The 9,874-nt window shown below is 32.8% G+C and overlaps 1 long non-coding RNA gene across 1 annotated transcript; it reads right to left on the bottom strand.

Annotated features, from left to right (window-relative positions):
* Positions 1-7,784: 7,784 nt before the first annotated feature.
* Positions 7,785-9,634, bottom strand: LOC128033624 (uncharacterized). The gene is made up of 2 exons (XR_008189607.1): positions 9,591-9,634; positions 7,785-8,037 (listed from the first exon to the last, which is right to left on the bottom strand). It is a non-coding gene; the product is annotated as an uncharacterized LOC128033624 (long non-coding RNA).
* Positions 9,635-9,874: the final 240 nt, after the last annotated feature.

Below are 9,874 nucleotides of genomic sequence, written 5' to 3'. Positions count from 1 at the left end.
AAATATAGAAGAAATTTTCTAGAATGACTTTGATGGATCGAGTAAAAGTTTCATAAATCAGATTTTCGTCTGAATATCTATTCTGGATCGAGCTCCTCCATGTGTTGCAGACTTGGATTTACATGTGACTCAAATTCAGCCTGGACTGGAAGTCTGCTGTCATTTTACGTTTTTACCTAGCTCTGGCCAAGCTAGTTTGTCTGTGTTGTCATTGGTTTATCCGGAATGGGTAACCTGAAACAATTTTGGGTAACCTGAAACAATTTTTTGTATCTGAATAGCTCTTACGAGCGTTATCTATTTTGGACTCATGTAATGTGTGCTTTTACAAAGATCTATCTGAATAATAAAAGTTGATTGGTATGGAAATCATCTTAATAAATTATAGCAATTTATGAATACTGAGTAATCTGTATGTTTAAATGTTATTGACTTTGAAACTTGAATTGTGCTATAACAAGGTTGAAGTTCAATTGATTATGTGTATTTGATCTGTCGTAATTCGGTGTAGTAGATCAAACTAGTTTTCACACTTAAAGAGGCTAAATACAAGCATTTTTATTACATTTTAGTTATGTTTCTTTAGTTTTACTTACATTCAATAAAATGTACAAGTTGAGTCTTTCATTAACCTTAAGGGCCGGATGAGGCCTAAGGTAGAGTTAACGTACTTTGTAAGTGTACTGGAGAGCATTAGAAGGCATTTTAGGTCGATATTGGTCACTATGTTGCAACACAGGAGGTTTGATGTCACAACATAGTGGATAGAATGAAGAAAACTCAAGTCTTCCTTCGATGTCGTGACACAGACTAAGGGTGACATACCCCTGAAGATGGCTACAGAGGAGCATACTAGTTGTTATGTTGCGACATAGGTCATGGTGTGTCGTGACATCGACTCTAGGATGAAAATTAAACATGAAGTAGGGGAAAAAATGAAATTAAAACTCAGGAACATCAGTTGACCTAGGTTTAAGGACGACGGTTAATAACTTTTGAAAAGAGTTATAGTTCGACCCTTTAAACTTGATTAAATGCCTGTACTTAAGTAGATATATTTGCATTTTTAGGTTCTTTTTAGAATATTGCATAATAACGCTTGGATTGTGCCTTGAATGTCATTTTATGTTACTTTTCCTATTGGGATAAAGAGAATTGGTTTTTGTATGCAGCAACTGCAGAAATGATGAAGAAAAGGAGAAAAATGAGGAAGAGAATGAAGGAAGTGAAATATTGCCATGGCAAAAGGTTGTACGGATTGCCAACATAAATTCATGGCAATTTTAGGATAATACTGACGCAACACTCATTCCTTGTCACTCTCAAGCCAACTATCCATGAACTAGATAAATCCACCTAAAAAAGGGAGAAAAATTTGTGCTGAGAGGGACATATCTACCCTATAAAATTAGGAGAGAGAAAAAAAGAAGGAAACACGGATTGTGAGGAGAAAAGAAAAGAAAAAGAGCAGTTTCTCTCTTTACAAAAGAATCTTATGGAGAAATTACGTGGAAAATTCAATGGAGAAAGATAGGGTAGAAACTTAAAAGAGTAGAATACAGATGTGAAGAAAGGGGTGAGATAACTATCTTAGAGTCACGTATAATTTGAAGATCAAATAGAAGCTGGAGTGTGGTGAGAATTCCTGCATTTCTGCCGTTATTTTCTTGATTTCTGTGATTCGAACTTATTTGAGAATGTTGATGAATGATTTTATTTTGATGTTAACTTTTCCACCCATGAACTAAATCTTTTCTGGGTCAGAGTTATTTGGGTTAATCTTTTCTGGGTGAATGTTTTATCATCTTTAATGCCAGTGATATGAGATTGTCAATGCCATCGTTTCATTCAAATTATGCTTATTTTAAATACATACATGCAAGCTCTAGACATAGTTGATTGTGTGTTGTGTTCTTAAATGTATTTTTAATTCTGAAAATGTTAAATATACTAGATCTTGAATCATTTGATGCAAGCGAATACTCGACAGAATATTCGTAACGCTCTAGACATAGATGTGTACGAGTCGTACAGAGAAGAACGTTCATTGTATTTATTAATCCAGAGTTCTGTAGACATACAATAACTTAGATTTCTAGCTATCAAAAGAGGCAGGTTATAGTAGTGACTCTCTGAGTAATTGATTAGACAATATTTTTCTATGTCATTATTTTGATATGAACATTTCACCTGAATAATTCCAGCCTTATTAATTCAACAATAGAAATACTCTTGCTTTTCTCTGTAATTTGTCACAACATTTTGTTTGCCATATCAATTCATTGTTTTTAGCATTTGATTTCATTAATTCATTATAAAAAAAATCTTATTCAACTTGAGAGTATTTCCTGCTATTTAGTATAGTCAATAGGATTATAATAACTTACTCAATTTCTTACCAATTTTTGATCCCTATAGAGACGATACTTACTTATCACTTTATTACTTGAATGATGTGTACACTTGCACAATTGCTTTAGTTATTTACACGTAATAATTGTAACACCCTTAATCCGAATCCATCGTCGGAACATGGTTATGGAGCATTACCAAAGATTATAGAACATATAATAGACATTTCACATCATATAATATTTATATAAGAAATTAATCATAAAGCCCCTTATAAGAGTCCACAAGGCCCAAAATACACATTAGAATCAAATTGGGATTAAACTGGGAACTCATAGAATTTTTCGTAAAATCTCAAAATTTTTTCTAGGTGTAGGGGACACATGCCTATGTGACTAGGCCGTGTGGCTCACACGGCCAAGAGACACACCCGTGTCTCAGGCCGTGTGGACACTCAAAATAGGGGCACACGGTCGTATCCCAGCCCGTGTTCAATTTAGGGTGCTTACTGACTTGGGTCACACGGCCAAGCAACACGCCTGTGTGCTAGGCCGTGTAAACAATTTAATTTGCATTTATTAAGTGCAGGGGTCACACGGCCAAGACACACACCCATGTGCTAGGCCATGTGTCACTCACGGCTGAGACACACACCTGTGTCTTTGCTCGTGTGAAAATACCTGGGCATTTTGTTTTTCAATTTTAAGGATGCAGGGGACACACAGCCAAACCACACCCCCGCCTGCATGACTGTGTGTCACACACGGCTGAGACACACGGCCGTGTCTCTACCCGTGTGGACAAAAATTGGCCATTTTCAAGGCCACATTTCCCACCCTATTTGTCTTCCACCTACATTAAAACTTTAATACATTCACCAACTAATTCAAGACATTAAAACCAAGCCAAAACTAAGTCTTATACATGACATATTATCACATATGTTCAAGTGTTAAAACTTACCAAATAGACATATATCAATCATGTTTAAGGCATATGTTTACATCTCTAAATATACCAAACGCAAGCCATACCAATGGATAGTTTCAACCAAATATTTATATGCCATCATTTGGCCAATTTAACCTATATATGCCATTATTCTCAAAAGAAATTTTGCTATTTATACCGAAACAAGCTGAAGGATAGTGTGATGTTGCTTTGATCCACTTCCAACCTTTACGAGCTTCGAAAAACTATAAAACAGATGAAATAAAAATTAAGTAAGCATTTAATGTTTAGTAAGTTCGTATAACGGGAAATTAACTTACCATTCATTTTCATTAAAATAAACACATAAAATATATCCTAAAACACACAACTTCATCAAACATGTTAGTTATTTACTTGACATAAATTTCAAGAATCATGTATGAGCTCATCAATACCAAATGTCCATGTATTACATGTATATACAAGTAACAATTCACTTTGAATTCATTTAAAATATCGATTAATACCTGGGTAGTACACTCGAAGTGTACAAATTTGTAATCCGTCAATTCATATTTGGGAATGCTCATGTGAGCACATAAACGGGAAGCTCTCTCTCGAGCCGTATAAAGGGAAGCTCATATGAGCCATGTAACAGGAAGCTTATCCGGGTTGTATAACGGGAAGCTTATAAGAGCCATAATCAGGAAGGTCATGTGAGCCAATAACGGGTAGCTCTGAAGAGCCATTAATCGGGAAGTCTGGATAGCCATATATAGAGAAGTTCAAGTGAGCCATATCGAGAAGCTCTGGAGAGACATTAATTAGGAAGCTCACCAAGAGCCTTTAATTGGGAAGCTCATGAAGAGCCATATATCAGGACGTTCATAAGAGCTGCGGTGTGCCCACAACACATGCAGGGTCGCAACCAATCGGGATGCTCCGAAGAGCTATTAACTAGAAGCTTGCAAGAACTATATAAAATGGGAAGCTTGAGAGGGCCAATAACGGGATGCTCTTTTGAGCTATGGTGTGTCCGTAACATATGCAAGACAACCAATTCGGGAAATCCTGTATCCATCGAATTTCATTTATTCAAATGGGGCTTAACATTTGTCGGACATTATCGGATATGTGATTGATTTTCATACATATTAATTACACAACACACATACACAACATTCAATTTAAACATACAAATACACAATTTAGTTACATGAACTTACCTCGAAACTTGTTCGTGTACGAAATTCTACTAATCCGATACATTTTCTTTTCCTCGATCTAACTCCTTATTTGATCTTTTCGGATCTATATAAATGAATTTAACATCAATTTAATAAATTTCATATCCAATTCAATCCAATTCACATCTTAGAGAAAAATACGATTTTGCCCCTATACTTTTAATTTTTTTCGATTTCGTCCCTAGGCTTGGAAAATAAATTTCATTCAACTTAACCTTTATTCCAAGCCTAGCCGAATTTTTCATATAATAATAACAATCCATGTATTTCAAAAAAATGAGAATTTTTCCATGAATTTTACAACTTTTCAGTTTAGTCCCTAAATCACAATTTTATGAAAATTTCCTTTACAAAAGTTGTTTATCTATCAACAACCTTTCCATTTCTACCATTAAACTTCATAATTCATGCATATTTGTCCATGAAAAACTTTAATAGTTTAATAAATTTGCAAATTAATCCCCAAGATAGCTAGATTTCCATGTATTTTAATTTGGGGAAGATGATGAAAAAGATTATATTAGTTTATTATCATCTTTAATTATTTCAATTTCAATTTAGTCCTTTTCTTTAGTTAATTTTCCATGGATGAATCATCTTATTTATCGACTAACTCCTCTTAATGGTCTATTTGCCATATAAAGACCTTAAGTTTTGAATTCCATAGCTATTTGATACTTATAACTACTAAAACTCAACTTTTGCATTTTGTGCAATTTGGTCATTTCTATTAAATTAAACATGTAATCGGTAAAATTTTCTTAACGAAATTTTCATACGTCATTCCTACCATAATGTAGACCATGCAATAATATTAAAATAAATTTTCTTTCTAACTCAGATTTGTGGTACCGAAACCACTGTTTTGATTTCACTAAAACATGGCTATTACATGAAACAAACCCTAGGCCTGACAACCCTGGGAAGTCATTAAGGTGGAAATTAACCCCAAATTGGTATTACCCATCTGTGAACACCTTAACCCCAAACGAGTCTGGACTGTGAGTCGAAAGATAAGTAGTTCTCGCTGACTCATTATTTTAGTGGAAGATCGGAAGATCCTGCTAGGGTAGCGACTAGTTAGTTAACGAGGAACCCAAGATAACAGTTGATGGAGATTACCAAAATGAGCTAATCACCCTAATCAGATTTGATTCAATCTTTTTTCTTAATCTCTTAAATATTATCTTTTTGTGTTGTTTTATTTTTATTATTATAAAACCCCATGATCTGTCGTAATGCGGTGTAGCAGATTAAACAAGTTTTTGCATTTAAGGAGCTTGAATACAAACATTTTCGTTATGTTTTAGTTAAGTTTCTTTAGTTTTACTTACATTCAATAAAATGTACACATCGAGTCTTTTATTGACATTAAAGGTCGAAAAAGTCCTAAGAGACAGCTAACATACTTCGTGATTGTGCAAGAGACCATTAGAATGCGTTTCGGGCCAATGCTGGACGCTATGTCATAACATGAGAGATCCAATGTCGCACCATAGAGAGCAGCATAGAGAAAGTGAGAAACTTCCTTCAATGTCGCGACATAGGCTGAGGATGTCATGACATACCCCTAAAGTTGGCTACAAAAGAGCATACTGGTTGCTATGTCGTGACACAAGTCCTAGGGTGTTGCGACATCGACTCTGTGACGAGACTAAAACACAAAGCAGGGGTGTTTTGGTATGCAAAATTGAACTTAAAGCTCGGGAACGTCAACTAACTTAGGGTTAAGGATGACAACTACCTGAAAGCTATAAATAGGCTTCTTTGGCACACATTATGGACACCATTCCATTAGCTAAAGTTCTTTTCTTAGGTTTTTGATTTGTTTTCTTGTTTCTCCTAGGTTTTCATAGTCTATTTTATTTGTTTCTTCAAGAGATCTAATTGTGAAACAAGATTAACTTCTGTGGATTCATATTATTCAATATTAATTAGGCTTTCCGAAACTTTCTATTCCACTTCATTCCCTATTATCAATTCTTCCACTCTTTCTGTGTTGAGTTGATCCTTTTATGGGGAATTAGCGAGTGGAGGCATGATCTCTTAACTATTTTGTAGGGTTACTCAATGGATCAGTTATTTGGAAAATGAAGAACGTGAAACAAACCTTAGGCTTAACAACCTTGGGAAGTCATCAAGGTGGGAATTAACCTAAAATTGGTATTGCCCATTCATGAACACCTTTACCCCAAGCAAGTCTGGACTGTAAAGTTGGAAGATAATCTCAAAAAAGAGACACGTTTCGTATTTGACCAAAGCTGTGTCAGAGCTTTTGAGGTAATAAAAGAAAAACTTATATCTGTTACTATAATCATTACCCCAAATTGGTCAGAACCTTTTAGTATTATGTGTGATGCTAGTGATTATGCAATAGGTGCAGTGTTAGGACAAAAGTGGAATAATTTATTTGGTGCTATTCATTATGCTAGAAAAACATTGAATTTTACACAATGCAACTCACTACAACTGAGAAAGAGATCTTGGCAGTAGTGTTTGCGTGTGAAAAATTTTGACCGTACTTAATGGAAAATTGAGTATATGTGTATACTGGTCACTCTGCGCCAAAATACATCATGAAGAAAAAAGAAACAAAATCTAGACTAATGAGATAAGTTTTATTACTTTAGGAATTTGATTTATAGATAATGGACAGGAAGTGGACTGAGAATTAAATTGTAGATCACCTATCCATAATTGAAAACCTTTTACAAGAGGAGGAAATTGAAGACATGATGGAACCTTTGCAGATGAACAGTTATTCAAAGTAGACATTGATCAATCAAGTCACGATAAGCATCTAACACAATGGTATGCAGATTATGTTAATTACATTGCAAGGGGGTCTTCCCAGCACAGGCATCTTGACAATAGAAAAAACAAATAGCTCATGAATTGAAGAATTATGTTTGGGAAAAACCTTATGTGTTTCAACAATGTGTAGATTAATTAGTCCTATGATGTGCAGTAGAGGAAGAGATCCAAGATATTTTACAAGGTTGTCACACATCCTTGTAGAGGTATTTTGGTGGAAAAATGGCAACTCAAAAAATACTATTATCAGGGTTTTATTGGCCAACAATGAATAGAGATGCTTATGAATTCGTCCAAAGATGTGATATGTAACACTCCTAACCCGTATACGTTGATAAATTAGGGTTACGAAGCATTACCAGATAAAACGCAACTTAATGCAGACATTCAGTTGAATTCAAGAATTTTACATTTATATTAAATTAGTCAAATATGAAGTAAGTATAACTATAAATTTTACTTAAACCTTTTATAACAAAACATAACATTTCAGTTCAGTTAAACCGTAAGAAAAATAAGCTAGTTTCATATGGCTATTAATTATATATATACAGTACATTAAAGTACGACTCCCAAAATTTTATTTAGCCTATACATGCCATAAGTTAAAATTTAAACGTTTTAATACCGAGATAGTAGATAGAGTGATGATCTTCGCTAACGATCCCCGAGTCTGCAGCTTGGTTTTTAACTATAAAACAAATGGACAAAAACAATCAAAGTAAGCTTTTATAGCTTAGTAAGTTTATAGCATATCTAAAATACATATAAACGAACATATGTATAAACATTATATTCTTATAATCAAGTTACAGACATAATCATTAATTGCATATACTAATTTCTAATATACTTATCATTTTCATTTCATCGAATGCATATCTATGATCTTTCAAATACATAAGTCAAAAGCTTATATTTTTACTTATCAACTACATGAACCAAATGCACATTTATACTTCTAATCCACATGTGCCGAATGCATACATGTATATTCAACAATTTTCATAACAACCAATATATGTGCCTATTCACTAAACACATAGACCCAAACATTTATATGCTCATAAAATACATATAAATAAATGTTCATATACTTATCCATTACATATAACCAAAATCATATATATATATATATATCAAATGCATATAATCACTTAATTTAACAGATTCACCGGCACTTACCCTGCTAGGCTTATATCCTGATTCAGATCACCAGAACTTAGCCTGCTAGGTTTATAACCTGATTCAGATCACCGGCACTTAGCCTGCTAGGTTTATAACCTGATTCAGATCACCGACACTTAGCCTGCTAGACGTATAGTCTGAATAATTTCACTGGTAATAAATCTGATTGGTACTGATCTTTAACAAAAGAATCTCAATTCACAGAAGTTGTATCTCATATTTGTATATAAAATCCACATAAAATTCAGCTCAATATTCATAACTTATATCTTTAAAACACATGGATATATATAAATCCCAATCATCAAATCTAACTTAAATAATTCAATAATTCAACCGAAACACATTTATATATATATATATATATATATATATATATAACCTCATACTTTAGATTCCACTACTAATATCATAAGATTTAACTTATAATATACTATGTACATTTAACATTTGAATTCCATATATACCTATATAATTTCATATACCTTTTCAATACAAGATCTTATACATGTACATATATACATATTCGAATCTAACAAATATATATTACTCTATGCTTATATTCAAACAAGAACTTGTACTTTTATACATTATACACATACATATTCAAATTAACACACATATATATAAATATAATTTCATACCTATACTCAATATAATTATTTATTCATATATATATATGCTTATTCAATCCAACTTATACAAATATTTGATACATACATATATATATATATATCTTTATATATATCTATTCGAACATCATGTAAACATATAAAACAATTAACATTAACTAAATTAAAACTTTATTGACATATATACATACCTATGTTCAATACATCACATGCCTATAGTTCCATACCTAAATTCTTTACAAAGACATTGATGTATATATATTTGTATATTCATACTCATTCGAACCTAACACATATATATACATAATTTTCATACTTCTCATTCGATTTATATACTTTTAATTTTAACTCAACATAAATACATTTGATATTCATACATGTAATATAAACTGATTTAATAAAATTAAATAGCTAATAAACTTACCTCGGATATCAACGGACACGATCGACTATTCAACTACTTTCGTTTTTTCCCCGATCCAAATCCGTTTTCTTCGTTTCTCGATCTAAACATATTCAAATTTAACCTTTTTATTCATCAAAACGTTCAATTAAATCCAAAAATACATAAATGGGAAAATTACCATTTTGCCCCTAACAATTTACACTTTTTGCAATTTAGTCCTTTTTGCTCAAAACACAAAATACACAAAATTTGACTACACTCCTTTAGGGCCGAATATTCCTAGTATCTTTACAAGCCTACAC

This window comes from Gossypium raimondii, chromosome 10, assembly GCF_025698545.1.
Source record: "Gossypium raimondii isolate GPD5lz chromosome 10, ASM2569854v1, whole genome shotgun sequence".
In the NCBI taxonomy this organism is placed as follows: Eukaryota; Viridiplantae; Streptophyta; class Magnoliopsida; order Malvales; family Malvaceae; genus Gossypium; species Gossypium raimondii.
This window is presented reverse-complemented; position numbering and strand designations above follow the sequence as displayed.